Genomic DNA, 10,677 nt, shown 5'->3' with positions numbered 1-10,677 from the left:
ACTCACTGTCTATGGCTAAGCCCTGAGTTCCTCCGATTCAGGTGCTCTGGGGGGGTGCTCTGGCTACAGTACTCTCCATGAAGCTAATGGTAAGAATGGATAGGAGCAGAGTGAGTGGAGTGGAGCTTTCTCTGTGGCAGCCTAAAGCCTTTTGGACATCCTTGCTGGTGATATTCATATGTGCCTATTTTTGTTTGTTTAGGGGAAAGGGCAAGGCCTTCATGTTTCAGCAGGCTTTTCTGTGGCTGGAAGGCTTGATTGGATTTTAATTGCTGCGGTTTACTGTTTAATTCTGCCTTTAGATCTTTATATGAGGTTTTTTTGTGCCTGACATGTAATTGCCTTTTAATTACTTTGTAACCAGATTCAGGCTTTGAGACAGGAGGGCCTAGTTGTGTGTGTATACCAAACCAACAGGATGCTTGTTGAGCAGGTAGCTCCAGTTGGACTCCAGGGACTTAGCCAAACCTCTCTCACCACCAAAGGAACACAAGTGAACAGCAGAGAACCTGCACAAGCAACACTGACACCAAGCCCTGCATATATTCAGTAAAATAGAAACATCGCCCCCCGACCACACCCCCACCCATCTTCCCCCCCTCCACCTCTTTCCCCCTTTTCTTCTTAATGTCTCAACAAATGAAACTGATTTGTAAAAATGTTACATGAAAAAAAATTACAAGAGACATTGCACATACTTTTGTAAATCAAGAAAATCTATAATAATAATAATAAAGGACAGGGCTAATATTCTTCCAGGAAATTAGCCAACATCTGTACACCCCCAAAAGTGTCATTTGAATATTTCTGCCAGTTTCATGCAGCTGTTAAAGGCACAAGAACCCTGTTAGAAAACAAGCTGCCAACCCTAGCCATTAGGAAGACAGGACACTGCCTCTTACTATCTAGCTCAGTCCTGTTTATACTGGTGGACAGAGGCTCACTAGCATCTCAAGGAGGAGTCTTTCCCTACTCTGCCTGGAGATGCTGAGGATTGAACCTGGGCCTTTTTGTGTGCAGAAGGAAGCATGTTGTGCCACTGAGCTACAGCTACAGCCCTTTTCTAAATGAAGCGGTATTAAATGAGGGCAGATAGGGACTCCTCCCTGATCAATTAAACCATGAGCTTACAGAAAACAAATGCACAAAAAGAACCCACCAAGTGTAGGATTAGGGAAACTGTGGTCCTCTAGAGACAGATGGACTCCAACTACCATCAGTCCCAGCCAGCATGGCCAATTGTGACTGGTGATGAGAGTTGTAATTCAGCAACATTTGGAAGGCTACAGGTTCTCTCTCTCTCTCTCTCTCTCTCTCTCTCTCTCTCTCTCTCTCTCTGCTTCAAAGGAACACAGTACTCAGACCTGTCCCATTTAACAACCTGCCTATAGCAATGAGATCTCCCCCACCCATTGCCCCAGAGATTTCCTTTACATCAAGAAAGTGTTTCTAGTTTTTGTATGCGACAAGTGTATGATAAGAAGCGAAGGCACACAATACGAAATCTAAGCCTTGCCATAGCTACTGAAAACGTCATGCGTTACATGTAACGGAATATAAAAATGTCAGCATGAGTTTGCAGGCGGCCTAAACCCAGAGCTCTGAGAATTCCGATGCCTAAATATGATCTGGAATCAATGGAATACCAAGAAGTCTGGCCCAGCTAATCTCAGCTTGCTAAACCTTCAAGCTAAGCAGGCAACATAGTTTGCATCATTAGAGGATCTTTTCTTCAACTTTTGGGGTCTGCATTTGCACCAACCCAAAATTAAACCTGAGGGACAGGAATGCCTGGGATGAAAGAACAGAAAGGGGATGAAAGGAGCAGCTAAGTTGCCTGCATTACAGATTCAGATCTATCTTTCAAGTGCTTTTGCTATTCCTGAGGGGCAGGAAGGTGAAATGAAAGTGAGATTCTGCCTGGCTGTGGATGAAAGAGAATGTCTGATTTCAAGGCATCTCAATCTACCTGCTCTGCCCTTTAAGCTGCTAGGTCAGAGGGATGCTGTGTGGAGGTGAAAGTGATAAACCTGCAGCTTGGGGGGGGGTGTAGAGGTGTCGGTAAGGATGCATTGCTCTGGGTAGCAGCACATAATAAGCCATTGATTATTAGCAGGTGGAATTGATGCATTGACAAGGAGCAGACAGAGAGCCACTCTACGGTCTAAGTTATTCAGAACAAGGGGAGAGAGTGAGTCAATGTACACATTATGAAGGACAAGGCAGTAGAATTCAGGACTATACCACTTCAAAATGCAGGTGCTGGATGGAGCAGGGAGTTGCTGCTTCCTCATGCAGAGTAAAGGCTCTGTGGTGGTTTGCACTCAGGAATGGTGGGATCTAAAGTGGTTCTAAACCAAGCATGGGGGGGCCCTTTTCAGCCCAAGGGATGCACTCCCTTCTAGACAGTCTTATAGGGGAAGCACATGCCAGTTGGGGGAAGGGTCAGAGGCAAAAGTGGACATAGCAACAAATGTGAATGTTACCTTCTGTACAGTAGTCAGGAGCTATACCCACAATTGTGAGATTGTGATTCTACATCCACATGACAAAACAGGGCCTCAAATGTGGAGCATTATCCAGAGACTTTTCTGGTTGTGAAACTACTTTTGAACACCACCCAACATGCTTTGGAGTAAAAAAAATATATAGTTGGGAGCTATTGCTAGAGAAGACTCTGAAACTGCTGAGTGTGCAGGTGTATTTCTTGTTTAAGACTTTAAAGCAGATCAAAGTTTTGGAGTGCCCGAAATGAGCAATGATTTGTCTCAGATGAACCAATCATGGAGTATTGTCGTTGGGAACAAAGGGCTCGTCCACACTCCTGCTTGTCCCATGCCTATAAAGCACAGGTCTTGAGTGCTAAATCAGAGCAAGCATCAATCCGGAGAAACCCCAAACTGCCATTTGCTCCAACTGAGCACTAAAGAGTTGTTTTCCCTGGGGAAAAGCAGCCAGGCAGAAGAACTGTGGATGAGCTGAAACTCTGAGTGAACAGCTTTGTCCAGAGTTGCCAACGGACCACACAAAAAGGCCTAGCCAGTTTCCATGCCTTTAACAGAGCTTAATTGGAAGAAATTGGCAGGTAAGGCATTTCCTGGTATAGACGTAAGCATTATTTCAAGCTACTGTAAAGACAATGGAGCAGTCGGTGATATTTTTCCCCCAAATGCTCATTCTGTCACCTGCAGAACTGAATGTGGTGTTCCTTGCCAAACATCTCTAATTTCTGGATGTGGAGCCAATTAGGTATACCTGACCCAATTGCGTCTGCCAGTTAAGACTCCTCATTAGCAGAATCTGAAGAAGCTGGTGGATGTTGGAGCTGGAAGACCACAGTCTCATTTGCCCATCTGAGTGATGGTGATTGATATCACAGCTGTGTTGGCTTGTTTGCAACGCATAAGGACAGACTCCTGGTTGCATAGCCCTGATGCCGAGTGAAGGAGTGTTAATGTGGCATGCGGCGTCCTCAAATCTTAGAAGAGAAAGGCAGCCTATTAAAGGGAACTCGGAGTCCTTTTCATTAACAGGCCGATTAGATTTTCCATAGCCCTAAATATGAACAGCTGACACTTATGCTTCAAGACCCTGATAGAAGCTGGAACCTGGCAACCAATCAAAATTCATCCTTCACATGCCCCAGGATTAGCCGAGTGAAAGGAACTAGTCTTGTAAAGCTGTCATGTAGAAGGTTACTGTTGATTTAGGGCCACTGAGTCTTGAACCCGTGACCTTGTCTAAGCCCATCCATAACAGTTCCATGGCACCCTCTTGACATCGGAAGGGGGATTCACGCCCATCCCTGGTGGCTTAAGCACATGCACATGTGGTTGAAAGTCAGGAGAGGCGGCTCTCTATTCTTGGCTCAAGCTCGCTCTGTGACCTTGGCACTTTTTCACAAATGATTTTGTGTGAGTCACTTCTAAACTTGCAGGCATTCGTAAAATGGATTTAATAAAAACAAAACTTGGGAGCGGGGGAGGGAAAGTAGTCAGAATGGCTGAATGAACAAGGAGAGATGAGACAGATTGAAGTTTTGCAAACTAAAAGAAGGATTCCAAACAAACAAACAAACAAAAAATCCAGCAGTTGTGGATGGAAACAGATGGTTAAAATCAGAACATTGCAGTATTGAAATTTGCTTAAAAAAAAAAAAAAAACTCATTCAGGAAATAGAGGGATGTTCAAAACTGAGAAAAGTTTGAGGGTAGGTCTTTCAGGGAAGCATAGAACTGTAGAGTTAAGAGGGGAACTTTACTCAAGTGCATTGCATTTTGGTATCATTTGGTTCCTCACCCAAAACCAAAAATAACAGTTTTCTCCCAGAGGGAGGGGGGAGGGGAAGTGGGAGAATGAGTCTGTGCAAGTGCAGCATTAAGGTCAAAAAGTCAGAATTATTTACACATAATGAGTTTCAAAATATGTTCAGCTGGTACATGGACCAATTACATTAGTTTCTATTCCTTGCAGTAGCAATTTTTAGAAGATTTTAAGACCACATGAAACTTGGTCTGTTGCACTTTTCATTATCTGTTACTGTTACTAAACTAGTATAGCAATGTGGTTTATTGTTGTTACTAGTTCTTTGGGTTTAATTTGTTTCCGGGTGCGGGGAGGGGCATTAATTCTTCCCCCAAGGTAAAAGAGCAATCCTAACTCCAGACCCACATTGTCAAAGGGGGTTAGGGTGAGACAGATTTGTCCCTCCGCCTAGATTCACTGGGTTCATGTGGCAGAGGGTGGGGGCTTTGGTATTGCGGAGGCCCCTGCTCTGCAGCACCTCCAGAAAGTGTAGCAGAGTACACACTTGGGTACCGGTGGTACACATCGTAAGGCCAGAAACAGTGCTATGGCGGGTGGCAGTAGAGCTAGCAATTGATCTACCCTATCCAATGCTGGCTTGTGGGACACTGGTGGCACTGTGGGTTAAACAACAGAGCCTAGGACTTGCCAATCAGAAGGTCGGCGGTTTGAATCCCCGCGACGGGGTGAGCTCCCGTTGCTTGGTCCCTGCTCCTGCCAACCTAGCAGTTTGAAAGCACGTCAAAGTGCAAGTAGATAAATAGGTACCTCTCCAGCGGGAAGGTAAACAGCGTTTCCGTGCACTGCTCTGGTTTGCCAAAAGCAGATTAGTCATGCTGGCCACATGACCCAGAAGCTGTACACCGGCTCCCTCGGCCAAAAAAGCGAGATGAGCGCCACAACCCCAGAGTCAGTCACGACTGGACCTAATGGTCAGGGGTCCCTTTTCCTTTACCTTATCCAATGCAGGCTTATTTCTGAGGGAGATGCCTAATATTGAAATGTCAAGAACAATTTTCCCCACCCTTCTGCTCTGGTCAGCTGCTCCCTGGAGTAGAAAAATTAAGCAGAAAACCTATGGGGGGGGTGGATGTAAACATTTTTAATGTCATTAGGAAGTCACATTTTGATTGCAAATAAAAGGGATGAGATCATTTTGGAAGGTTTCTCAGCCAACCCTATTTCTAAGTGGAAAATTCCAGAACACTCTCCTCAAGTCATGTTTATCCTTCACCTCCTCCAAAGAGCTCAGAGTGATGTATGCGGTTCTAACCCAGCACTTCATTTTATCCTCACAATCCCATGATGTAGATTAAGCTGATAAAATGATTAGCCTAAGGCCACCAGTGAACTGTGTCTCCCCACTCTGTCAATTGGACAGGCCTCCTCTGTACTAGATATTTAAAGCAGTATCATCCTACTTTAAGCAGCCATGGCTTTACAAACACACACAAGCATTCTGGAAACTATAGTATGTTACGGGTGCTGAAAGTTGTTAGAAGACCCAAATTCCCCTCAGAGACAGCTGCAATTCCCAGAATTCCCTGGGGGGAGAGATTGACTGTTAAACCACTGTAGGAACTGTAAGTCTGTGAGGTAATTTCCAAAACAAATCAGAATGGGTGCTCAATAAGTACATTGTCTGGGGTTTATTATAATGGCTACATTCAGGTGTAACGCTGGCCATAAACCATAGCTTGCAAACTTTGGCTTTCCAGTCATTGTTTGGGGGAAACAAAGCATGAATGCAGCTTCAGACATGACACTAAACCAGCCGTTCTGTGGTTTGCTTCCTTGCTCCAGGAAGAGAGGTGCAAAACTGGTGATACTTGTGATCATTTGTGTTCTGATAATGCAGTATTTAGTGCACATCCTAATTTTCCTGAGCTATGTTTTATAGTCAGAGTTGGTACGTCTAAACGTGGCCAATGTGAGAATAAGTCTCACATAAATCTTGAGTATGTTACCTGAAAGGAAAGTTTCAAAGTCGATCAAGAGAAGGAATTCCTATCCTACATAAGCTTGCAGGCCTCTGGCTGCCTGGTGGAACAAGAGGGTGATATTCATCACTGGACTCTAGTAATTGGGCCTTGAATTTTGTTTTATTGGCTTTTTCTCCAGGCAGAAAGAGCAACTTGGAGCCAAACCCAGCTCTCTCGTCTACCAAGGGAACTGTGAAGCAAAAAGCCTTTATTGCAATTTGATTCCCAAAGTGTGTGTATAAAACAGTGCTCTGCGCACGCACATGCACACACACACACGATTATTATTATTATTATTAGGGAGGTGAAAACCTGAAACTGCACGTGTTCTCTCTGGGTCCCTAGTCCTGTGTAATCAATCACAGCTTGGCCCAGTCTCCTCCACCTGTTTCCTTTCCCCAGTTTGCAGTGTCAGAACAGACCCAGAGTATAATGGGGCGGTTGGGGTGGGGGGAGGAAAGCAGTATAGCAAGGCACCCCATTAGTTAGCCTGTTTGTCTGGCCTTCATCAAGACAGTTTCTGAGCCCGCCACAATCTCTTAACCTGTTTCTACAGCTGCTCTAAGAAACTGAATTTATAGCCGGTGGGAAATTCCAACGCGGAAGGAAAAGTGAAATCTCAAATACTCTCTAGGTAAAGAAAATGTCTCGTTTATTATTACTTATTTGTTATTGTCATCAAACACCAAGTTTGGGGTTGCTTGCATACTGAGTGTACTTTGCGGTGGTGGGAGAAAGGAGGGAGACGAGAGCTAGGGGGATTCTGCTGGCCTGGTCTCTTGATATGGGGCTCGTAGAACAGAATGTGGAATGGATGTCATGCGAGTGCTCTCTTGGGACTCGTAACTGGCATCTGCTAGTCTAACTGCCTGTTCCTAGAGTGGAATAATAAGTATTAAAAGGCTTTTAATCCATTTTATTCTTCAGCTATTATGAGACAGCAGAAGCTCAGGCGGTGCCAATCCTGTTCACCCACCTCCGCAGGCTTTCCCCCCTCTGAAGCTCACTAGCAATGCTTTTCTGGCACTGGGCCGTGATCCTGGGGTAATCTTAAACTCTCTCTTTGGAAAGTTTTTTTTTAAAATAAATAAATAAAATAAACATATTTTGTTTTACAAACCTAGAACAGCAGCAACTTCCCAAATGTTTTCTAGTGGGGAAGATCCCACCAGGAAACCCCCCCCCCCCCCGAGAATGAAACTAAGGCACGGGGATCTAAAGTCCATTGTAAAAATGTCACTTCTGCATAGATTTTGATGATAAATATAACAGCTCAATTGACATTTTACATGCAAATCAAATTGAAACGCTCATGGGATTAAGTACCAGCTCAAGCCAACTGCTTTGAGGTAGATCTTTCCCATGGGAACACTGAAAGCCTCTTGTTCTGAAGTGGCCCCTCCCCACAAAGAACTGGGAGGGACCAGTCTGGGCTTAACAGTGGAAAACTTTCTGCATGGAAAAGTCCTGACGTCCACCTTCCCTCTCCAGGTCAGTGCTTCCTTCCTTTTGATGACCTCTGTCTCAGGCAGGGGACAGCATGGCAGGGGTGCCCTGGAGTTCTTGTCTGTGTTGGTGACATGTTCCCACCAGTTTGCCACCAGCACGCCCCAGGCTCCGTATCATTCTGGCCATTACTGTCAGTAAGAATGACGATAATTGACTTGTCTAACAGGTAAGAAAACAGCCACCATTATCTGCTCCCAACAAGGAGCCTCTTGTTATATTTTAACCCTGAATCCTTAGGTAAATCCAATTTAAAATAGTGGCCTGTCTTCTCTTTGGAGCTCTGTCTTACTTTGTGCAAAGCATTTACTCTTACCTATGAGCTAAGACCTCAAGACTGTGCATTGAGGTCTTAGCTCATAGGTAAGAGTAAATGCTTTGCAGGTAAACACATCCAGGTTCAATCCCCAGTATCTTGGAGAGCCACTGTCACCTGGAGTACTGAGCTAGATAACGGGCCAGTGGTCTGGCTCATTAAAAGGTGGCTTCCTATGTCCATGGTCCACTGACTTTAGTCCCCGTATTTGGCACCAGGAACTGACTCCAAATGTTTCAGGCTGGAATCAGAAAAGTGGGAGGAGCCAAAGACAAGGAGATCAAGCACGAGGATGTGGAACAGGAAGCAACATTTAGAAAGTCGATCCATAACATGTATAGCAGAGTGGCAGGACTAGGATGGAAGTAGCACCACCATGTTAATTTAAAATGTGCTTATTCCTGTCCATGACTGTAGTCCAAAAAACAAACAAAATCCCATGATTCTGCAAGTTTTGTGAGGGAAGCCAGCTGTACATTAATTCTTTACCGGAGGAGAGGGAAGTACCATTCACATTGAGTGAGGCAGTGGTGCATCATCTCCTCAAGAAGACGTCTCTGGGGGAGGTGATGTCATCCATTCAAGATGGTGCCCTAACATGGCTCTCTCCACCCACCCCAGGACAAGTTTGGTTCTAAACTGCTTCATTAGTTATCCAGACTCTCAAACTCTAGTAGATTTGGGTGGTAAGTAAGAATCTTACTCTGGATTCTTATTTACTTACCACAACTTTGATTGGTCCAAGAAAGAAGACTTCCTTATAATATAGCCATCTGACCCTCTAAAAGAGACCAAGGCAAGTCTCAAGATGAATACTGAGCCATAGTTCATTTGGTACAGCAACTTTGCACTAACCGAGCACAGTAATGGAATAAAGCAACCAACCTTTCTAAGAGGAAATAGCTAAAGTCTCCTCTACAATGGCAGATCCAGTGACTTTCTTCTTCTTTGGTGATCACTTGTAGCCAAGTAAGATTGTCTTCCATGAACACAGTCTTAACGGAGAGTCCGGAAGTGACTGTGGAGGCCAATTGTGGATCCACATGTCCTTCCACAGTGAGGACATAGGTTTCCCATAGGTGGGAGTTGATCATGGTGAGGGTTTGCCAAACGTGCCTTCCTCTTAGCATGTTTCTCCCTTTCGTCCTGAGTTTGAGCATCTTCAAAGTCCATGACACCTTTGGTAAAGGCTGTTCTCCAGTTTGAGTGCTTGCAGACCAGTGTTTCCCAATTGTTGGTGTTTATACTACATTTTTTTAGATTTGCCTTGAAAGAGTCTTTAAACCTCTTTTGTTGACCACCAGCATTACGCTTTCCATTTTTAAGTTCGGAATAGTTGCTTTGGAAGATGATTATCAGGCATCTGAACAACATGAATTTGCTGTTGAAGAATCATTGCTTTGACAATGGTGATTTTTGCTTCTTCCAGTACATTGGTACAGCTAACACAGCTATGGATCAAAATTTTAAATAACAAGATGAGATTATTGTTAAAAATAATAAACACTCACAAGCTAAATTGAAGCTCTACCTTTACTTTAAAGATAGGGAACACCATTATATATTAGAGCAAGAGGAATTCCTGAGACTTTTGACAAGGCGAATCTCTCTGTAGCATTTGTCACATGGGTCAATGCTAATCTTCAAGCACAGGAAACATTGAGGGTTCCCCATGCTTTCCATCCCAAATCAAAGCAGGGGGGAAATCCACAAAACATTTGGTTTGCTCATTTTTCTGTTAAAAACCCAGTAACGCAACTTTTTAGAAATGCTGATTCTATCAAATGTGAAGGGAAAGACATTTCAATTTATCAAGATCTGTGTCCAAAAATTCTTCAAAGACAAAGAGACGTTGGTCTATATTTGACTTTGCTGCAGAAGGCAGGAATATGTTGCAAATTGAGTTTTACATTTAAAGTTACTATCATGCACAATGGCTAATTCAGAAGCAGCAGGTACCCACCCTTAAAATTGGAGAAGGACAGACTACAAGTGATAATAAAGACACTTTACAGCAATTTAAATCTTTTTATTGAACACTGTGTACCACTGAAGGTTTGGACCTAACTGAATCCAACAATATTTAAGTCATATCCCACTGTCCACCTTCACTCCAGGGCACTGAGAATTCTGTAGAATTGTAGAATTGTAGAGCTGGAAATAACCCCGAGGGCCATCTAGTCCAATCTCCTACAATGCAGGAATCTCAACGAGACCATACATGACAGGTGGCCATCCAACCTCTGCTTAAGAAATTCAAGAAGAAATGAAGGGTCTAAAATTCTCCAAGGACTCAGCCACATTGGCTTTATGTGTTGTATACTCATTATAACACTGTGACACCAGTTCACCATCTGTGGTGGAGTTCCGTGTTTGCCAAACCAATTTCTCATACAGAGTTTACAACGCATTTAACTGAAACGCTTCTTTGATGTGTCTGGATCCAGCCCAAGTCTCCAGTCTTGAACAGTTATACAGGCATCTTTTATAAAATGTTCCAATTAGTCCCATTTTTTTACTGATACTGTTTTAGAGATACAGTCAGGTGGTCAGATCCCTAGTACCTGT

The 10,677-nt window shown here is 43.9% G+C and overlaps 1 long non-coding RNA gene across 3 annotated transcripts in view; it reads left to right on the top strand.

The window, feature by feature from the left end:
- Positions 1-5,826: 5,826 nt before the first annotated feature.
- LOC310672417 overlaps positions 5,827-10,677 on the top strand; it is a 63,830-nt gene continuing 58,979 nt past the window's right edge. For all 3 annotated transcript variants that reach the window (XR_014508553.1, XR_014508554.1, XR_014508555.1), the window contains exons 1-3: positions 5,827-5,901; positions 6,844-6,921; positions 7,779-7,962. This is a non-coding gene — a long non-coding RNA (uncharacterized lncRNA). The remainder of the gene's footprint in view (positions 5,902-6,843; positions 6,922-7,778; positions 7,963-10,677) is intronic.

This window comes from Podarcis tiliguerta, assembly GCF_965153285.1.
Source record: "Podarcis tiliguerta genome assembly, chromosome: 2".
NCBI classification, from domain to species: Eukaryota; Metazoa; Chordata; class Lepidosauria; order Squamata; family Lacertidae; genus Podarcis; species Podarcis tiliguerta.
The sequence above is the reverse complement of the archived record's forward strand: the minus strand, read 5'-3'. Positions and strand labels throughout refer to the sequence as shown.